Source organism: Dromaius novaehollandiae, chromosome 9 (genome assembly GCF_036370855.1).
Source record: "Dromaius novaehollandiae isolate bDroNov1 chromosome 9, bDroNov1.hap1, whole genome shotgun sequence".
Lineage (NCBI taxonomy): Eukaryota > Metazoa > Chordata > Aves > Casuariiformes > Dromaiidae > Dromaius > Dromaius novaehollandiae.
In genome coordinates this window covers 15,063,768-15,077,676 of record NC_088106.1, presented here as the reverse complement: position 1 = coordinate 15,077,676, position 13,909 = coordinate 15,063,768, and the positions used below count along the sequence as shown (strand labels likewise).

Sequence of the window (13,909 nt, the reverse complement as noted above, 5' to 3'; positions counted from 1 at the left end):
TCTGATCTGTGCATAATTTCCAGTGCTTCTTGTCGAGTGCCTTTCCTCTCCATAAAAATGTGTTATTAACTTTCAAAATCTTACTGCATGACTGTTAAATTCAGGGGAGGCTTCAGAGCAGTGAGTCTAAATGTTGGAAACTGGTCCACTGGAACTAAGGTAGAAAATGTTCTGGGAAACGAGAGAGGGCAGGAGGATTATAATCATTTTGCATGGAAAGAAAAGGAAGTTGGAACTGTTTAACAAAGCAATCACACATCCGTGTGATTCTTTACTCAGCAGTAAGGTACAGTGAAGCCAAAGATTGGAAAGGGAGAAGAGACCAACATTTGGCCTCTTCAGAATCGTTCTCCAGATTGCAAACCCAGCTGTTGTGAAACCCGCTAGTACATATTCTCTGGGCATGTTGCTTAGTGACCAATATTTAATTTTCATCCAAACAAATGCACAAAAGCCTCTGGATTTTCCCCAATATGTTACTAGGTTCCAAGTGAACACATTTGCCACACATCACAAAGTGCAGCCCAGAATCTCATTTCCCAGCCATCCCAGGTTTCAGAGATTTGCAGAACAGAGAATTTGTTTTCACTGTAATACAGACCAGAGGATACCTGCTGGCATATCTTATACCAGGCAAATAATTCTGGTTAGTACCAGCTTATCATAAGGAAGGTCATCCAGTTTCAAGAAAGAGACCATAAACAAGGGAGAATCCACTTTGTTTCTTGTCAGCCTGTTCCAGTATTAACATTATTAATTCCCTTCTTGCCAAACATTTGAACCCTACCTTTACACTCAGCTTTTCTAGCTCTGGAAATTGTAGAAGTGCCTGGGTGAGATTCTCTAACCCTTGTGATAGGAAGGAGTTGAGACTAGCTGATTATAACAGCATTTCTACCTTTAACATCTCTGCATCTCTGAAAAATACTACAAATACTACTGACAGGTTTTCAGCAAGTTTGTCCACCTACAGAGCTGGCATCATCTCACTTGCTGAAGGAAACTACAAAGGGGACATTTCCTTTGGCTCAAGAGACACTTCTGAGTAGTGGCAACATCTGTCCTTCCTCAGGCATTTCAGCCAGCAGGGAATAGCTTGGGAATCCACAGGCTGTTGTACTGAAGCAGTGGCCAGAAACAATTAGAAAGCTCTGCTGGGTGTTTCTTCAGCCTGTCTCCCTCAGACGGTCTGGCTATTGCAAGCAGTAAGAGGCAGAACAGTCTCTCTGAGACGCACTACTAGAAAGCATCCTGCCCCTCAGCGACCCAAAGTTATGGGTTCACATCACTAGGTGTGAACAGGATGATGTGCCAGATCTAATGGTACAGAGGGGATGGGAGCACTAATAAAGTTCAGATCAGTCAAATAAACTGGTCTCCAGCCATTTCAGCTGCTGCCTGTAACACACAACCTGCTAAATCAGACAGCTTCTCTGCTCCTGGCACCTCCCTTTTTCATATATACTGATTCTGTGCAATGCCTTCCCCATGTCAGAGCAGCTCCTAACCACAGCAGCTCCAATGCCAACACATCTGGTTGCAACAGTCAGTCTCTTCAAGGATGCTACAACCAGGGCTTATACCTGCCTGGCAGTCCACGAAAGGGGAGTCACGGTGCTGCCTCTGAACACATTGCAAAGGAAGGAGCAAGCATGCTGTGCAAACCCCATCCTGGGGCGCGTGGCCAACGGGAAAGGCCCAGGTAGCCTGTTCAGAGGGCTGCGAGGGCGACCTTGCTGCAGAATGAGCGATTGCCCCATCGCCTCCCCACTGTGGTGTTTGTCACTTGTAGCATTTTTTGCCCCTCACATTAAAAAACACAATACTGGGGCTTCTCACCCCTCGTAACATTGTATATGGAACTGGGGACAAACCCTGGCCATGACGTGGCCATGCCACCAACCCTGGCCCTGACATAGCCGTGCCACCAACCCTGGCCCTGTGGCCCCAGGAGCTCTGCCAGGCCACCTGGAGCCGCACAGCCTGCTCAGCCATCCCAGCATGGGGCACTCGCTCACCAAAAAGGTGAAAAGTGAGGAGGCCTGATTTTGACTCTTCCTACCTTCAGCAGGGAAGTACAAGCGCTGTAAAACTAATCAGTTTCTTAAATCAGTTGGTGAAATTCTCCTCTGTAGGAGTCACAGCCAGTCAGATAAACATGGAATAGGAATTGGAAAAAGATGGATGTGGCAGGTCTGATTAATCCAGGTACTTTTCTTGAATAATGATAATTGGGGTTTAGCATGGCTATATGTATAAAATCAAATTTAATCATTAAATGGACTGCCTCCAAACTTACTACCAGCCCACCCTCACATTTATCTATGGATACTGCTATAATTTCATTGAAATTGGAATTTTCACTCTGAAAATTTCTTCTTTCACCTTTGATGCCATTTTAATTTTTTTCCTTGCAGAATGCAGATTTGAAGTTTCACTCTAAAAAGCAGAGCTGCATGCTCATGAGCCTGGTCCTGTCAAGGGGCAGAAGAGAGCAATGAACTTCACCTCACCTGTGGCTGTAAGATTCTCCTAATCCACAATTTACAAGCAGAAAACAGCAGAGCAATGAACCGACTCTCAGCTGAGGCTTCAAACAGGAGAATTCACCTTTATATTCAAACTGCAGGAGTCAACCACACCAGCTCAAGCAGCATCTCTGTGAACTGATAATTGTAGAGGGATGCCTTTGACATCCATGGCTTGCTCACTAACAGCAGGTGCAATATAACTAGTTAGTACTGCAGCACATAGGTGCTACTGTAATTGCTGTAAGTATTTGGCTTAACTATCCCAAGAATGAGCTTGGCTGAGCAGCTTCCCCTTGGACAGTCAGAGGACCTGAAGAGCACACCCGAAATGCATCCTCCTCTTGTAATGATGTGGAAATAGAGATTCTCTGAGCAGTTCTGAGGCAACTTCTACCAGTTAAAGAAAATAAACATGGTTAATATTAACTTATTAATTGTTTACCTGATCTGTGAGCTTGTGAAGGTTTTGTGAGCTTGTGAGGGTTAATATGCGGACCAGTCCAGCACAGCCTGCTGCCCCGCCAACCCAGTGCAGCCAAACTGTCCTCACAGAGGACAAATCCAGCAAGCCAGAGCTTGAGTCCCTTTGGCCTACAGCACACATTGCTCTGAGCAGGCGTGTTCCCTGCTTTCAGATCAGGCGAAAGAAGTGAGCAGCTAAAACAATCATATAAGAGGTCTTGAAAAACATCCACACCCATATATTCATAATCTATAGTTCTAGATAAAATTATGGATTAAAATATTAGGTTAATGTACTATATACACATTCCTCTTTACATAAATGTCATGCAATGCCTATTACGGTATTTCCATCTCTTCCTGCCCACACAGAAGTACATTAAGGTTTGACTCCTGCATATTTTACTCAGTCTATTTCACAGCAGCATTTTTACAGTTTTGTCGGGAGGTTTGTCTGACAGCAGGCTGCTGCAGCATGACCCTGAGTCCTGGGATCTGTTAGCAATCTGGAAGGAAGCCAATCGCACCACTTTCTGTCTAGGCATTTCCTCTGAGTTTGCCTCTCTGATGTGTTTGGGTGCTTTGTAATTTATTTGTAATTTATTACTTTATGAGGAGGTTTGCAAGTATTTTTATTTAACAACATGGGCAAAAGCCACCTCTGGGGTAATAGCTTGGGAATCTCCTTGGATTTATACTGCGGAGAAATTTGCTGCTGTTTTTTGGATGATTAAGCTCTTAATTTACAGGCAATTCTAGTTCATAAATATTAAGTGACCATCCAAATAACAAACTTGTCGATGATGATTTGATTCTTAAATTAAATAAGCCAATGACTCTCATACCAATAAATCTCATCCAGTGTCTTAAAAAAACCCAAACAACTCTTACCTCACAAAAAATCTCATGTCCCCCAGTGATTTATCTGGGTCTCTTTCACCAGCTCCTGATGCTCCGTTGCTCTGTTCTGCAGGAGCTATTGAACTTGGCTCCATTCAGGCTGACAGTTGAGTAAGTGGTTCATTCTCTAACTCAAAATGCAGTTGGCCTCCTTTACCCCCAGGAAACCTGGCTGGTATCATCAATAATGATGTTTTAGACCCTCCACAAGACTTTTCTAATTCTTGCCAGCCCAAGGAAATGCTTATACATGCACATGTATACACTCATGCATACACAACTGCTCTTCTCAGGCTGACTGAAGCACTAAATGGGGCCAGTGGCTAAGTGGCAGGGAGGGAGCTGGATGCAGTGGGAAAAATCAATAACAAAGGTGACGAGGGCTGTTTGCCTAGTAATTTCCATCAGAAAACAGGACAAGTGCCTGCACAGTCCTGCCAAGTGAGAACCAGACTTCTGGCTTGTAAACTGGGAACCTGTGTTATGTGGGAATTAATGGAGTTTGGTCACTGTGCGTTGCTACAAATGTGGTGTTACCAAGGGAGTAGATGACAAGCTGTGTATATGTTGTCTGTGGCCGCTGAATTTCAGCGTAGCCCAGCTGGTTAACCTTGGCCTCCTTTATCCTATGACAAGGCCTGGAGCAGTGTTTCAGGCTCCTGTCCTCCTCTGTAGACTCTGCTGCTATAACTATGAGAGGCACAAATATTAACAAGCAAAGAGTTTGGCTCCAAAAGGATGGAGAATTTCTGCAGATATGGAAGGCATCCACTGCCTCAGCAGATAAGATACATATGATGAGGATCATCAGTCCTGGTAGTGGAAGGCATGCATGATTATCAGCGAGGATCCAAACTGGATCTTTTTTCTCCTCTTTCTGACTGCCTTTTCAAGTAGGCTCGTCTTGACTCTTTGTGGGGTGAGCAAGGCCACAGGGGAAAAAAGGAGGCCATGACCTGCCATCTCCTGAACATTTGCCAGTGATGCCCAGCTTCTGATATTTGCTGACCTCTAACCATTCCCCAGTGGAGGAGTGGAATATGATGGGAAACACAAGACTGCCAGCAGGTTTGCTGCCCTTAGTCCCCTTTGTGCATCCCATAGGACTAATCTCTCGAGGGATCCATGGGACCTGTGGACTGAAGATTAATAACCAGCACCCTAGAGCCACACATGCTCTCACTGCTTTTGCAGAACCTTTTTTCAGCTGCTCTGATTTTTACACTATCTTTTAGTTTTGTGCAATTTCAGCCTTCATATTTGTCTTATTTCTAGCTGAAGTTCATGACTTCAAAGGGATGCTTCCTCACCCTCTTATCCCCTTTCACTGGGGTAAGTTGCTGGTCTAACATGTCCATTATCATAGGCCAAGCACTCAAAAGCTTTTTCAAAAGTTTCTCTCCCCTCATCTGTGTTAGCAGTTAGACAGATTTAGAGGAAAAAAAGTGGTCTAAAAAGTTACTTCTACAGCTATTGAAGAGATATGTTTATTATTTTAACAAATTCAGTTTAAAATCTCACCATAGATGAAATCAAAATAATCTGATGTGAACCTTTTACTTCCAGCTAGCGAAGAGCCTGAAAACTACTGTTGTTCAGTTACACCACTTTTTGGGACAGCCCCCTCCGGTAGCTGTGGGTCCTATTTTTTTTTTTTCCTGACACTTCAGCTTTACACTTGTGCACCTGCCTGACCCACAGCAGCTGGCATGGGAAGATGGAGCCCATCCTCCCTGGCAAGGAAGATATAACCTTTTTCATTTTGAAAATCTGCCTATAAAAAGTGTGTGGATAGAGCTGCAGGATACACATGTGACGCACAGCAGACAAATGCCCTGGTTATTCAGGTCTGGTCAAAGATCCAGGAAGACCAAAACAGACTATGAAGTGACCCCAGGCACAGTGAAAATGGGAAGAGTAACAAGGAGATTCACACAGAGCTAGACCTTGCTTAAATATTTCCAAAACTGAAAGAGAACAAAACAGCTCTGAGACATAGCATCTACCACACACCCTAGGGCTGGATGGTACTCTCAAATGTTTGCATATACAGCAAGCTAATTAAAATGAACTCTTTGACACACAAATTTTTTTTCAAAATGCAACATGAGACCAGATCTGCACCACGTACAGTATGATGGTCACCATGCACTGGTGTGTTAACGCACACCAATGTAGTACCTACCTCCAGACACAACCCTGCTGCTGCTTTGACACAGGCAGAACTTGGTGCAAGCTAGCATTTCTATTCTTAATCAGAAATAATATCTCTGCTAGGAACAGTCCTCCATGCACCTGACCAGAATATAAAAATCCAACCTAGATAGGACCAAAAAAAAAAAAAAGAAGAAGAAAAAAAGAAAAAAAGAGCTAGGTGTTGTTTCTCAAGCTCACTGAAGACTAACTGTTTGAATCAAGTACAGACTGAACACTTTTTCCCAGCACTTACGATTTTCACAGAACCATTTTCTTGTTTTATTACAAATTGTCCTATATAAAATTGTGAAGGCTCAAACCATGGAATCTACATTTCCCCTTAGGCAAACTGCATTGTAATTCAAGGGCTGGAAAGGAGAAGAGAGCTAGCAGTATTAGATGGCTTGTATCATTTACTGATGTGCCTGCTTGAGACCGGCAAAGTGTTTTGAGCTTGCCACGTTGAAAGAGATTAACCTGCACTGACAGCAGCCTACCTGGGTAGAAATGTCGGAGAAGCGTGCTGCCTGGAGTGCTAACGGTATCCCTTATTGTCCACACCCAGGGAGGACTTCTTTATAAGGTCCTTCAGGGTACGGCTAACATATGCAAGAGCAGAGGCTGCAACAGTGCCCTGGGAAGGCAGTGGATTTCGGGGGCAGGCGGGCCGGTGCACGCGATGCATGGACGTGTGGGGCACACAGGACATGCAGGGCGGTCACCAGTCTCTGCCTTAGCCTGCCAGAAGCAAGCCAGCTGGACTCTCCTCAGCAGCAAGGAAAGGTCTGTGAGTGGGGAGGTGAGCTGTTAGGATATGGCTATTTCTCTCCTAGATATCTAACACTGTGAGAAAACTTCATGCAGATCATTGAACCTTCTTGAACGCTATTGACCAGACTCAGGCCCTTTCTTCAGGAAAATTTCATACTTAACCAGAAGCTATACATGGCAACTAAAATTCAGCACTGAAGTCCTCTTAAAATGACTAATTATCTGTGCTAAATTAGAACGCTTGAAATGATCTAGCATTACAATCCTCCCCCAACTTGGGAAGAAATATTCACCTTCCTAGGGTCTGCGGCTCTTCTCTCTGGGGGTGATATCTGTCTTTCATCTTAAACTGCTGCAGAACATAGAAAATTTGTTTTCTATTAAAACAATATATACTTCATAATGGGAAGCCCACAGGATAAATACTCTTTTCCTGAAATCCAGAAGAAAACTCCTCAGGGCTCAGGAAATCTTCTCCAGGCCTCATTTATTTGTAAATCTAGACTTATACAACCCTTATTAATTCTGCAGTGGTAAAGGATATGTGATTATGCCATCTTTATTTGATTATATTAGTTTGCTCTCCAGTGCCACAAAGCTTAGCCATTACACAAATAGACAGAGATAAGTTATAATTAATGACTCTGGGAATGTTCTGAAGATCACTTGTAATTGGCAAGAACAACAAAAAAATCTCTAGTTTGTTTAATTAGGCATTTGATGGCTATTATGACTTGTAAAACACATCCAAGCTTATTGATAAGGGATAATTATTAAAAGCAGCTTCTATTTACTAAAGTAGTGGTAGAAAATATATTATAAGTCATGTTAGCTCTGTAAGTCCCTCATTAGGATGTGGATTGTGGAAAGAGATTTTTCTGTTGTCCTTCAGTTCTTTCTGTGGCAAAGCAAACTGATGGTATATTACGGCTTTATGCCACATCGGACATTGTTCCTCATACAATGACTGTAATCTGTTGTTCCTTGGTGCAAACACCATGGCTGGCCCTGCACAGAAGAAACAAAATCCCTGGCAGGACCAGTTTCCTCACGTTTTCTTCCTCTACATGTTTGTTTAGGAAGCAAGTTTCCAGGATGCATTTTAGGTGCATAGAAGTGCTTAGGCAGAGCTCAGCGAAATGCTGGAGCCATCAGCAAGCCCAGCAGTTAAGGAAGGGTGTTTAGAGATGAGGAGCAGTGCAGAAAGCAGAGCACCACAGGGATGCGGCTGACTGTGTCTCAAGAAGGCTCAAGCACTTTTATTTCGGGTAACTGAAAGATACTATCATTTGCACAAGGTCTGGAAATCATTCTCATGTCATGCTTTTAATGACAAGGGAATATCATGGTTTGGAAATCTGGGGTCTTAAATGACATTTTAAATTGTTTGGTGAGTAAGATGTTCTCCAGAGCAACCCCATCAGCTTTATGTTTTGAGTATCGCCAAGCTCAGGATAAAAACTGTAATGAATTTCTCCTTCTTAAACCTTTAAATTATAATTAAACACAACACACAATACAAAAGTTTTCTCTTGATAGTACATGCAATGTCAGAGTTAATTATTATAATTGTAACTCAGGATTTTTATCATTCAAAATGTTAATCTCCCTGTTACTCAGAGATTGAGGAAAACTGGAAAAAAAATCTATAATTGTTTTTTCCCCAAAAAATGCTTCTGTGCACCACTTGAATCCAGCATGCATCTAATTTTGACTGAAATATTTAATTGGCAAAATAAATTTTGTTCTTGTTCTGAAGAGGTTTGCTCCCTGTAAGAACTACTTTTTGTAATTAAACAAAAGTGAAGGAATATCATGGATGGTCATTAACCAGGACGTTGTACAGTTTCAGCTGGATATGATTTTGTGGGATCTGAAGGGCACTGGTGGTCATGCTGTGTCCCTGAAGTGGCAACACTGAGGTATGAGCAAAACGACTGCTGCACTGTACAAGTTGCAGCGATATAGTAGTGGGATATAGCAGTGGGAATCTTAGACCTCCTTGCGCACAGGTTTTAGCAAGCACTAACGCTCCCTGAGCAACTCTGTGCAAGGGAACAACCCTACCAAAGTCAGAGAGACTATCTGAGAGGCTCAAGCTAAGCCCTGTTACAAATTTTGCAGGATCAGGGCGGTGGTTTCTCTCCGGAAGCCACTAAATCAATGTAACGCTGCACTGCACTTTTATTACCTGTATGGTTTTCTGTTGTTTTCAAAACTATTTGGTACAGTGTTGCTAGCATCCTGGCAGGGGCTGTCTTACCAATAAAATGATTATGTTTATTGCTATGCTATCAAGCAGCTCAGTATGGTTTGTAGCGCCACAGGCTGTCAACTTTTTATTGTGGGATCGGATCTAAGTCCTTGAATTCAAGTCTTAACTCTGTCAGCAAGTCAATACATGACCATGAATAAGCTACAGTGCAAACAGCCTAGTGTTCTCCTCCCCCCCCCCCCCCCCCCGAAAAAAAAGGAACCAACGCCCCCAAAATCACACAACCAACACTGGAGGTGTGAGGATAGGATATGTTAGCATATCTGTGGTAGCTCAGTCTGCCCAACCCAAGAAACAGCAGTGATTCAAAAAAGGCAGCACCCCGTTGGCAACCCAAATACAAACTCAAGAGCCTTGGGGGTTGTTTTAGTGCATGCATTTTGCTCTGTATATTCACAGCAGTGATAGACACAGCTGCAATGCTGGTGGGGAAGGCGAGGCGATGGGACAGCCTCACTCCTGCTCTGCACCAGGAGCGCAGATCCCACACTGTGCTGGTTAATGCAAGGAAGGAGTGCCACAGTCTTTATCCCCCCATAAACCTGGGTATCCAGCTGACTGACCTGGATTTGCTCTGCCTGTGCTCAGAAAGCCACAAGAAGTCACTGACACAGACTTGGCACTGAGATAACACATCCACATAGCTTTGGCCAGCTCTGGGCTGACAGAGTAAACTTCTGCACACTAGCAAAGATCAGGTAGATGTACTCAGTGCCGTTATCTGCACTAGCTAGCACCCCTCGCTTTTGTGAAGTTCAGTGACATTCACAGAGGAAGATATAAAAGCACCGGGTAGTCACGTAAGTCCTCAAAAGAGCAGCTTGCTTCTCCATTGTCTTGTCCCTTAGATTGTAATTCACCACCCAGGAAACCTATTGCCAAACCAGTAACACATCCCCTATGTGCATTTTATTCTGGTATAAAATATTTTTCAGTACAGTGTATTTCCCTTTCAAAGTAAATACATCTCTGCCAGAGAAAGCACTGTTGCAGTATCTGTGGTGTAAATGTCCACAGTAATGTGAGTCGTACAAAGGAAATTATACTGCTGCACAGTTTAAATCCACAGTTTAGTTATCTGTTATTAAGTCCTTCACATGCAAACAAAGTAAAGCTTCTCTGGGTGAAGTGAGAAACTTTTCCTGCAATCACAGCAGCCAGATCACAAGCAGCAAGGACATAGCTCTTTCACACATAATCAGGTTTTGAAAAGTCTCCTAGGACTTGAACCTGAACCAAAGAGAGCTCTGATGTGAAGACATGAGAGATTACACTTGGGGAAGAGAAAAATCACTTGAAGTGATAACACTGAAATATTGTCTTGGACATAAGAGAAGGATGACTTGCAAATCAAACCAACTGTCATTACTTTTCCCAGCATTGAGGGACTCGCCGAAATTAGTTTTGTAGCCCACAGTCCTACAAAGTTGACTGCCATGGTGTGGAGTTTCATGGACATAATCTGGAGTAGAGTTCTCATTTTTTAAAGCAAGTACTTATAAACTGACACAAATACATGTATACACACATATACATAGTTGTATTTCACCCTATCCAAAAAAATTCTTGGAGTAGAGAAATAAAGAATGAGCACAAGTTCACAGCTGCCACACATATAATTATGCCTTTGTCCCAGAAAAAAAGCCTTTTGAACTGCATCAACTTTTGTGCAGAAAAACAGGTTCTCATACTTTCTTGAGCTAAGCATGTACTTAGAAGGAAACTTATTGGTGAGTCCTGGCCACCTACTGAGCCACTGTCTAGACTATCGCTTAACCTGCCATTTCCCAGCCAAAACTAGAGGCTGTGAACATAGCAAACCTCAGCACACAGAGCAAGTTACCGAAAGGGGTTTGCTGACAGATTTTTTGCTGATGTTGTTCAAACTGCTTCAGAGCTTGGTCCACATGCCTGCTGAATTATTTCACCTGCACCAGCCTGCAGAAGTTGGCCAAGAGAGCACAGATTAGCTGCGCCATAAAGCTAATTCCCATCCAAACTTTCTCCACTAAGGCAGGAACTGTCGATTCTGATTTTGCAGCATGGCCATACACACAGTATGGCTCCTGACCATTACTCTTGAAAAGCTCAAGAATATTAAGACACTGGCTTTGAGCTTTTCCCTATTATAAGTCTTACATGAATACTTCCTAGTGTACCTTACTCTGCTTAAGCCACTGACAGTAATAGAACATCTCATCATCGGTATAACCGTACATCCTATGGCAACAACAGTCCACCAGAGGAGGGAAATATAGCAGAGACTTACCAGACAGATTCAAAAAAAAAAAAAAAAAAAAAAAAAAAAAAAAAAAGACACCGGCGATCCCTACCTGAGGATCACTCCTGAGCAGCAGCAGCTTGCCTGGGCCAGCCTGGCAGGGCACGTGGGGGGCAATGAAACACGAAGGAAGCAATGCTGCCTGGTGTCGGTGCCCTCCGCGCGAAGATGCAGTGCGGCCACAGCTAGCAACACCTGCCATTCCTCAAACCCTGAACATTAAAGTTTCCCCAGAACTGAAATTACAGCTTGGCCTTCTGAGCTGCTGAAGTAAAGGGGCAGCTTTGGGGTCCTCTTCCCTTCCTTCAGCTCCCAGGGTCACACGGTGCACTCTTTACTTCAGCCTTATTTAGAGCATCCTCTGAAATACACCTTTCTGAAGAGATGAGGGGCAATGTTTCAGATCACCTCCCGGTCACTTTAGGCAATGGCCCTCTCTGCAGCACCCAGGAGTGCTCCTGTTTTGCCCTGACAGGCCTACATCTGCCACCAAGCACAGCATTTATGAAGTATCCTAGTTTCCCCATCAGAGAAATAATGTTTGATGCAGTGCCTCTGAACTGAGTGATTTGTCAAGGTAACTGCAGTGGGAGGACATAGCATAGCTAGAAGCTGATGTATTAGTGTCCTGATAGATTCATGTTGGTAAATTGATGGCTGACATTGCAGGACCTTTCAGTGGAGAAACTGTCTGGGCCATCTAAAATGCCATGTTAAAAATACTAGTATTTATCACTTACAGGGTGCTTTATAGCCTTAGAGCTATTTAGAAAAATTAACCAATAGCTCTCCTCCAGTTTCCTTCATGGGTGAAGTCTGCATAACTAACGCGATCCTCATCTTACAGCTGGTGAAATCTGAATTGTCAGGAAAGGACCTCATGAACTCTATTTCTAGCATTGGCCGAGGACCCACTGATCCAGCTGAACACTGTAAGAGATAACAAGAAAAGAGCACCTGAACCAAAAGCCTATAAACACTGGGCTACAATGAGAAGATTGGTTACAACTGAAATTAAATTCTGTTCTCTCCCAAAAGAATATAGAAACATGCCCTTCTTTTTAAAGGTGCAACACCATATCTCTACACCAGGAACAAAGGAGGAATTCAGAATTGTTGAGGTTTGACTCAGTGTCATATCCTAAATCCCGTTTCTGATGTTCAGTTGACCCCTTTGCTTATTACAGGCAGATGTAGCAGCAATTCATCCAGCTTTGCAAAAGGAAAAAATACAACCGATGCAGCAGCTAGGTGCTATTTTAACGTTGCTTGTTTTTCAGAACTTTTGTATCAGCCCTGAAACTTCACCGCAAACCACGCAAGACAAGCCCTTTCTCCAGAAACGTCCCCCTCCCTATCACGACAGCAAGTAGCAAATCCACTTTGAAAGTAGATTACAAATAAATACTCCAGCAAAGCACAAACTCCCTTGTCAATCCAGTAACTCCTTCTGTGCGGGATAACAAAAGATTAAATCTCCCTTGCATGTTATCAAAACACTGGCAGCATTGCAAGGCTTTTTGTAACAGTGTCCCTATCTAATGTCTGCTTGCAAAGCTGTGTTGTGCTCCTGGGAGCTTCCCCCGCCACCAATGATATTTTTATTACTTACAAAAATAAAGATGTAATTTCTTCTTGTCCTTCCGGCTGTCACTAGTGCACGCTCCTGACTGCAGAGGCCATTCCCTCCTGCCTCTGTGGTATTCCTAGCTCTTCACAGGTGCTACCAAAAATAGCTCTGGGAGCAGAGATTATCACTGCCTGCCATTTTCCTCTGCAGTTTTGCATTTTTCAAATTGCTGTAAGGCTTGCAAAGCACACAAAAGGGACACCCTGCTTAGGTCTCAGAGGTCTTTAAAATGGGAATTGAGCACCTAAAATTCCACCTGTGCTTTTGATAAACCTCCATCCCCCAGATGAAGATAAGCAGCACAGTATTTTTGACATCTCTGCAAAGCAAACTGCTGGATAGTCCACCATTTCCTACCTTTAATGTTAAAACTGACTTCCCTTAATCTCCACTCCTGAAAAATATATCAGGCATATGTCTGTGTTTGCACAGGACAAAACCCAAAGCAGTCAGCCTAGAATAGCTTTGATCTTACTCATTGAAGTTGCCTTTGTGAAATATGTTCCTTTTAAAAGTCAGTTATCAGAAGGTCAGAATAATGAGACCATTAAAATAACTAAGCACAGGCTGGGATCAATTAAAATAAATTGGGAGGAATAAGGACTTTAAGAACAAGTTGCTTCATCAGGGAATTCAACACAGCTGTGTCTACCTTGGCTTCAGTATTTACAGCATGTATATTCACAGTGCCTTGACTCAAAGTTATATGCAGCTGAATGCTATGGTTATTGAAATCAACTAAAATACAGTGTATTAATTTTTTTGAAATAGAAAGATTGCTTTTAAAAAGCATTCTGTGTGTTCCTGTGAGCTTTCAGTGAATCTTTAGTGGTGTCTTTTTTTTAGTCAGATGTAATTATTGT

At 43.0% G+C, this 13,909-nt stretch overlaps 1 long non-coding RNA gene across 2 annotated transcripts in view; it reads right to left on the bottom strand.

Annotated features, from left to right (window-relative positions):
- The window catches only part of LOC112979389 (uncharacterized), a 39,627-nt gene extending 26,374 nt beyond the window's left edge, over positions 1-13,253 (bottom strand). For both annotated transcript variants that reach the window (XR_010390485.1, XR_010390484.1), the window contains exons 1-2: positions 13,029-13,253; positions 11,469-12,346 (exon numbers count right to left, since the gene is read on the bottom strand). This is a non-coding gene — a long non-coding RNA (uncharacterized LOC112979389). The remainder of the gene's footprint in view (positions 1-11,468; positions 12,347-13,028) is intronic.
- Between the last annotated feature and the right edge of the window lie 656 nt (positions 13,254-13,909).